General features: G+C 35.5%; 1 pseudogene; it reads right to left on the reverse strand.

Moving 5' to 3' along the window:
• Window positions 1-4044, reverse strand: LOC127653699 (peptidyl-prolyl cis-trans isomerase-like 1; annotated as a pseudogene).
• Between the last annotated feature and the right edge of the window lie 3945 nt (window positions 4045-7989).

Here is a 7989-nt window from a genome sequence, read left to right on the forward strand (position 1 = left end):
TTAGTTAGGCAGAGTCACTCTGAGAATTTTAATGTCATCCACAGGCCGATCCTGACTATTGGTTTCAACCATGCCAATGCAATTAAGAACCCCAATGCCCTGGCATACCTGTCCAAAAATACTGTGTTTCCCATCCAGCCATTGTGTAAGAGCAAATGTGAGGAAGAACTGGCTTCCATTTGTATCTGGTCCTGGCCATTGCAAGAATACCAGCACCTACAATATACAATCACATAAAACAATAATAAAAAAAATGTATTTGAAAACAGACAGGCCATTGAAATAATAATAAAAAAGATTACATGTGATTATATTTAATATTATATAATGGCTTAAGAGAACATTTCATAAATACAGATTCTCTACAGATTTAGGAACCACTGAAAAATCAAGCATTTGTTGATTCCAGAACAGTTGTAACCCAACTCTATGCACTTTAATAAAATGTATGTCCATGAATGCAATAAATGGCTATTAATCCAATTTGCACATAAGCAAAATATTGTCCAAGCAATGAAGTGCTTTTTCTTGTGGTTTACCAATCATGATGGGTCATTGTTTCTAAAACAACCCACCAGTGAATCTCAACTCTGGATGCAATTCGTCCTCAAACTGCTTGCCATATATAGACGCACCACCACGGCCTGCAGAATTAAAGGTTTACATAAATAACACTCTTAATGGTTAAACATGGCATGACAGGAAATTCACACTAAATCTGGTCCCTTTCATTTACCAAGTAAAAACACTCAGTGACCACTTTATTAGGTACACCTACTTATTCATGTGACTATCAGATGTGCTGGTTTGAGTATTTCTGTAACTGCTGATCTCCTCAGATTGTTGTGTACAACAGTATTTAGTTTCCTCAGAATGATGCCAAAAACAAAAAACATTCAGTGAGTGGCAGTTCTGCGGAAACGTTGTGAGCAGAATAGCATCTCAGAATGCACAACATGTCGAACATTGAGGCGGATGGGCTACAACAGTAGAAGACCACATCAGGTTCCACTACTGTCAGCCAAGAACAGAAAGCTGAGGCTGCAGTGGGCACAGACTCACCAAAAATGGACAGTTAAAAACTGGATTTTGCACATGTCCAGAGTTGCACTTAATTCATTGTCACTTTATACCTGGCTGCTACCTCGATAACTGCTATGTCCATAGAACACTCTTTCATAGTATGTTATACTTACATTCGGCATTTTTAGAAAGTGGCATCTTTTTGCACTATTCAGATTAGAAATGTGCACTGGTCGGTGCTGCACTATTTCTCACTGTGCCTATAGTCCACTTCCTTTTTAGTAATTATTGTAATGTCCCGTACTTTTTGCACACGTTTGCACGTGAACTTTATGTAGGAATGTGTAGGTCTATTTAGTCTGTGTAGTCTCATGTGGTTCTGTGTTTGTCCTATGTTGATTTATGTAGCACCCTGGTCCTGGAGGAACGTTGTCTCGTTTCGCTGTGCACTGTACTAACTGTATATGGTTGAACGACAATAAAAACCACTTGACTTGGAAAAACGCTGCCTGGTCTGACGTATCTACACAGGTACACAGATGGTTGGCTCACTGCAGCCTCATCTTTCTGTTTTTGGCTGACAGAAGTGGAACTTGTGGTCTTCTACTGTTATAGCCCATCCACCTCAAGGTTCAACGTGCTGTGTATTCTGAGATGCTATTCTGCTCACTACAATTGTACAGAGGGGTTATCTGAGTTACCGTAGCCTCTGTCAGAAAACAGTGCATTAGTATTGGTGTCATAACATAGTTTGTCCAGCAGAGCGCATTCTGACTCCATTGTTTACAGAGCAGACTCTGAACTGATGGTGGCTCTGCAGACAGGGCGGAGTTAAGCGGTGCAGTGTTAAGCAGTGTCTTTTTGGTAAGTTGCTAACTAGTTTGTGAAATACACAATGGAAAGTTAATAAACAATGACCCCATCATTTTCCCTTTTCAATATAATTAATATAACGCTAACCCTGTCCCTGACAACCATATCACATCTGTTTGTTATGTTAGCCAGCTATAATTTGTCAGTGCAGTCAGTAATGTACTACATTGAAAAGTAAACATCAGAGCATCTTTTTGCAGCTCAGCAGACAATGGTGCGTGGTGAATTGTGTCTGTTGAGTGTTTATTTCATGCTACGTTGTTACCTAGTTGGTGAGACGCAATGCTGGAAAGAAAATAAAGTCTATCTTTTGCTCTCCATGACAACTAGCTCACAGCTAACTAGCTAACCACGTAGCTACTTTCATCCCTTGTCAGTTGAGTGGAAGCTAATGTGTAAACATGTATTCACCAAACTGTTTTGTTCAGGATTCACAGTTTGGTACCCCCTTCAACCGAAGAATTCCAGTCATAACATTTATAAAATGTAATATTTAAAAGTCTGGTTTTCCACTGTTGAACGTTTCCTCTGAAATTGTATAGCAGAATACGGTGCAACACCGCTGCTGTATTAATATAGTCAGCATTTTACTGATACTAAACATACAGTACTGATGTTTATTTAGCTATTTATTTTATTTGAATTTATTGTTTATTTTAATGTTCAGCATTTGACCGATACTAAACATACAGTACTGATGTTTATTTATCTATTTATAATATTTGAATTTATTCTTTATTTTAATAGTCAGCAATTGACATACTAAACAGTAATGATGTTTATTAGCTATTTACTGTATTTTTATTTATTCTTAATTTAAATGGTCAGCAACTGACTGATACCGAACATACAGTTCTGATGTATTTTAAGCTATTTATTGTATTTTTATTTATGCTTTATGTTCTCAGTGTTCATTTCTAGAATTTGTTTACAATGTATAATAATAATGTAAAATACTCTTTGATAAAAAAAAAATTGTTTATGAAACAAAAGGCAGCCTTCTGACCTTTGCATAGTCATATCGTTGCAAAATCGTTGAACAATCCACAGAAAAGAAACACAAAGGTCTGTTTTCATTCCAGCTCAAAAATGAACTATATCGGCCACCATATCAGTTATCAGTGAATTTTCCCCTCTAAAATCGGTCTCAAAAATCCCCTATCGGCCAGGCTCTACTGCAAAGCATGTGAAATGTAGTGCCATAAAGACTGATCTGTGTAATTTTAGCTAACTTGATCTTGCCTGCTAATGCTGATGCTACCTTGCTTCGTAACTTTTAAATAATTTCAACGATCTTTATACTAAAAGTCAGGTATACTGATTCACAGTAACTGACATAAACAATGTTAATCTGAAATTATTCAGCCAGGTAAACTACAATAACACATCAAATGAATGCTAGACAATGTTCAAGATAATGCAAAAAGACCCATTCATTAGTGTAATGTAACAGATAATATATACAATCTATTATTATAAAACAATAGTGCATCGATATATCAAAATGACAGCTGAATTGTGTCAACATATTTATAATGTACAGTTTATTTTATCAACAGCTACTGTCATAATCCATCAAATTTAGCTAACAGCTATTGATAAAGATGGCTAGCTAATGCCAACATTGACTGCATTAGGAGCAACATGTAGTTGGCTGCAGTTCACTTAACGGCCACAGGTGTCATAAATAACAAGGGTTTCTGAATCTTACATACTTACCTTTAATGAACTGCCTTGCAAAAATAATTAGATGAATGAATAAAATATGTGTGAGCTTTGAATGAAACGTAATGTTATTAATAAATGAATACGTACATCAACAAAAAAAGAACTGTGAATGTAAATGTAGGTACACGTGCCAAGTGTGAAATAGGAACCAATTTTGGGCAGTAATATCCATCTACGATCACGTATATAGGGATCGTTGGATCGCCCCCTTGAACCACGAAGTCTCTGATGATGCGATGGAACTTTGTGTTGTTGTAATATCCTCTTCTGTCCAATTCTTGCAAGTATTTGGTGCGTGATAGTTCCCATACTGACACGACAACATGAAGTGAGGAAAGTGGTGAAATCAGCGCCCTTCTGTACTCTTTATGCAAACATACAGCAAATCTTTACTTCTAGCATGTACCCATGTATTAATAAAGAAAACATTGTTAAAACAATAATCTCAAGTGGTATCAAGAGGTGGCTCATTCCTTTATAAATGTCTACTTTTCGACTTAAGTTTTCTCCACCGATAAAGTGGCGGGCTGCCTCGAATCTGGGGGTATTCCTGACATCTCTGCTTATTATTTAAAACTGGGATTAGATGAATGTATTGATATTTATTTTAAATTATGTCGCAAAGCGTGATAAGTATACAGTTGCCCGGTTGGGTTCTCTTGTTGTTGTAAACCACCAAGAGCACATGACCTAAGTGCTGCCATCTAGTGGACTTGGTGATAAGGCGTTTGTGTATTCACCTTTATGGTTAGCCACTAGGCTAATATAACCTGTTAAACAAAATTTCGTGTATGCCGTACGGACTACACTAAATAAGATAATATTGTTAAGAGAATATAATATAATATTTAGCCGTGGGCGTGCACATTTAAAACGTCCAGTTCGTCACGAAAATTGTCCGTAGTGAGGACATTAACATATAGTAGGCTAATAGTTCACTCAAAAAATAAAATATTCTCTCATTATTTACCCCCCTCTCATGTCATCCCAAATGTCTATGACTTTCATTCTTCTGCTGAACACAAACAAAGTTTGTTTTTTAAAGTATATTTCAACTGTAGGTCCTCACAATGCAAGTGAACCAAGGCCAAAATTTTGAAGCTCCAAACATCACATAAAGCCAGCATGAAAGTAATCCATAAAACTCCAGTGGTTAAATCGATATGTTCAGAATTGCTTACATTTGCAGAATCTTAAATATTATTGACCATTTTACATCATAACCTTTCTTTGTTTTTAATTTTGGACCCTACACTGTAAAGCCTGGACAAGTTAATTAAACTTAAAAATTCATGGAAACTTGTTGCACTAAAAAAGTAACATTTTCTGCAGTAAAAAAAAGTTCTCTTAACTTAGTTTTGTGATCTTTTATTTGGTTTGAACTTGGTTTTTTAGACAATCTTAAACTTAATCTACATACTTTAAGCAAAATACACAGTGCAAACTTTGCCTTTTAACCCTTTTGCAAATTACAAAGCCAAATACATTGTACTCCATTGTATACCAGTGAGGGAGGCACATCTATTTTAATACTTGACACACACACCTAAGTAATGTTGACAATCAAAAAACATCAAGTAAAATGATGAGTTCTGAACATCATAACACAATTACTATACTAACAGTGGTGACAACAACAACAACAACAGCACAGATAAAGTCTGCAAACAGCAAACAATAAGCCTTTAACACTAACCATACAAATATATTCATACCACAATGCATGCTGGGATCTGGCAAATCAGCAACATTGTTCATTTTTAAATTGTTTAGACAAATTTGTTAAGCTAGTTGGGACAATGTTTAGGGTGATATTGTTTGTCTACTGTAACGTGTATAGATTCAAAGTAGTTTTTCAGCATCAACGATTTTGTGATAAATGATGCAGAGTTCACTGACACCAATTTTAGTTGATTTGTTTTTGAGTTGATTTGGCAAATACACTTTTTAATTCAACATAAGTATACAAATGGATTCAATGAGTGTAGGCTAGATAAAAAGATTGAATTCAAAAAGTCCAGTAGAATGAAAGAAATCATTAAAAACATACACCCTACTAAAAAAATAAACTCACGTATGGAGGTAATTTATTAGGATTTATATTTATTGTACTTAATTTATTTGGGTTAAAACAACATCAGGGATAAAAGCAGTGCATGTGAAAAAAACAACAACCCTTGTTTCAATTGGAATTGATGCAGAATGTCAAATAAACATGAATGTAGTTGAATGAGGTTGTTTTATTGCTTTTACTTACAAGAGGAATTTGCATGTAGTTTACATTCAAACAAAATAAGTAATTAATATGGAGTGTAAAGTGTCAAGGAAGAGCCAGAGCCATATTCATTATACAGTGTCATAAGAAAATGAGATACAATCAGCTATGATCAGACTTATATACATCGATCAGCCACAACATTTAAACCACCTGCCTATTATTGTGTAGGTCCCCCTCGTGCCGCCAAAACAGCAATTCTCACCACAATTATACAGAGCGGTTATCTGAGTTACCGTTGACTTCGTCAGATCGAACAAGTCTGGCCATTCTCTGTTGACCTCTATCATCAACAAGGCATAATGTTGTGGCTGATAGGTATATATATATATATATATATATATATATATATATAATGAATGTAATCAGTGTTTAAAATTTAAATAAATGAATAAATGTTCCATTTCTAATTCCAAACTCTAATTCAGTGTACCAGAAGTCATGGAGGAAAAAAGAAAATTGGTGATCAAATTCCTTGTGATTGATGGCATTACCAGGCAGTATTAGACAGAATATCAACATCTAAACTTGCCTGGTAAGACACAAATCAGAGGATTTTATTGCAGCGGAGAGGCAGTAGAAAAGGTCTGATGTCATGTGACTGTAGGGGAAATGGAAGCAGACAAACAGAGAATGACAGAATTAGAGTTTAAGTGTTTATTTTTCAGAAATAATTTCTTGAAGGAAACTGTTTAAAGTGATCTTATAGGACAAAGTGCAAGCAGATGTAAATGGGAGGTTGATAAACAGTTCACTGAGTACATCAAGGGTCAGCATCCATAGAGGTAGAATGCAAGACAACTTGAAGCAGTTTAATGGTTAAATTAAACCCCCAAAATTGACCATTGGTGTGTAGTCCACACATATGAAATGTACTTATTCACATTCAGAAAACAACTAAATGGTTTGTTGGGTCATGTTGACAGTATTTTCATAAGAACCACATTTTAAGAGCTTTGTGTTTGGCTTTTTTTCATGCTCTATATGCTCATGTATAGCCCCACACACAATCATCTAGAAAACAGGTAAAATGTGTATTTATACCAACCTCAATAGTCTTAAATATTTTACTGGCTGACATCACTTCCTCTTTAACACAGCAAACTGGACAAATGAATTGTGTAGGTGCACTTCAAATAGTGTTTTCTCACACAGATCTCAGGTGACATTCACACAATAAGACACAGGAAAAGCAGGATGAACCGATCATTCACAGCCATATTACACATTAGAGGGTGTGTGAGTGTGGAGGAATTACTTTCACGAAAAGGTATTTCAACGTAACAAGGTGGGGTTCAGTACTATAGCAATGGCTACCTTGGCATCCCTTGACAATAGTGAGATGAACAGGGTAAGATGAGTGCGAGTATCTTTATTAAATCAATTCACAAAGCGTTTTTCACAATATCCCTTTATTTTTTACTCATTCTATCAGGAAATCTTGACATGTCTTCCTCTTATCTATAGACAAATAACTGATCTGAGTTAGTAAATAACACAACGCATTTGCACTAGAAATAGTGCAAAATCTTAAATATTTCCTCATCATTTTCATCACAACTTTTCTTTGCTTTATATTTTTAAAAATCCTAAAACTTAATGTTAATTTCCAGGTTTAAAGGAAATGTTCACCCAAAAAGGAAAATTCTTTCATCATTTACTCACCCTCATGCCATCCCTGATTTGTATGAATTTCTTTCTTCTGCAGAACACAAATGAAGATTTTTAAAATAATATTTCAGCTCTGTAGGTCCTCACAATGCAAGTGAATGGTGACCAGAAATAAGAAGGTCCAAAAAGGACATAAAGGCTGCTCCAGTGGTTGAATCCATTTCTACAGAAGTGACGTGATAGGTGTGAGTGAGAAACACATCAAGTGGTTGAATGTGAAAGTGTAGATTTACAAGTAAAAAGGACCTGTTTCTAACCCAGAGTGATCATATCATTTCAGAAGATATGGATTTAAACACTGGAGTCATTTGGATTATGTTTATGCTGCTTCTGAGTCCTTCTGAGTTCTGGTCACCATTGACTTGCATTGTGCGGACCTACAGAGTTGAGATATTCTTCTTGTGTTCTGCAGAAGAAAG

Source organism: Xyrauchen texanus, chromosome 13 (genome assembly GCF_025860055.1).
Source record: "Xyrauchen texanus isolate HMW12.3.18 chromosome 13, RBS_HiC_50CHRs, whole genome shotgun sequence".
Taxonomy (NCBI): domain Eukaryota; kingdom Metazoa; phylum Chordata; class Actinopteri; order Cypriniformes; family Catostomidae; genus Xyrauchen; species Xyrauchen texanus.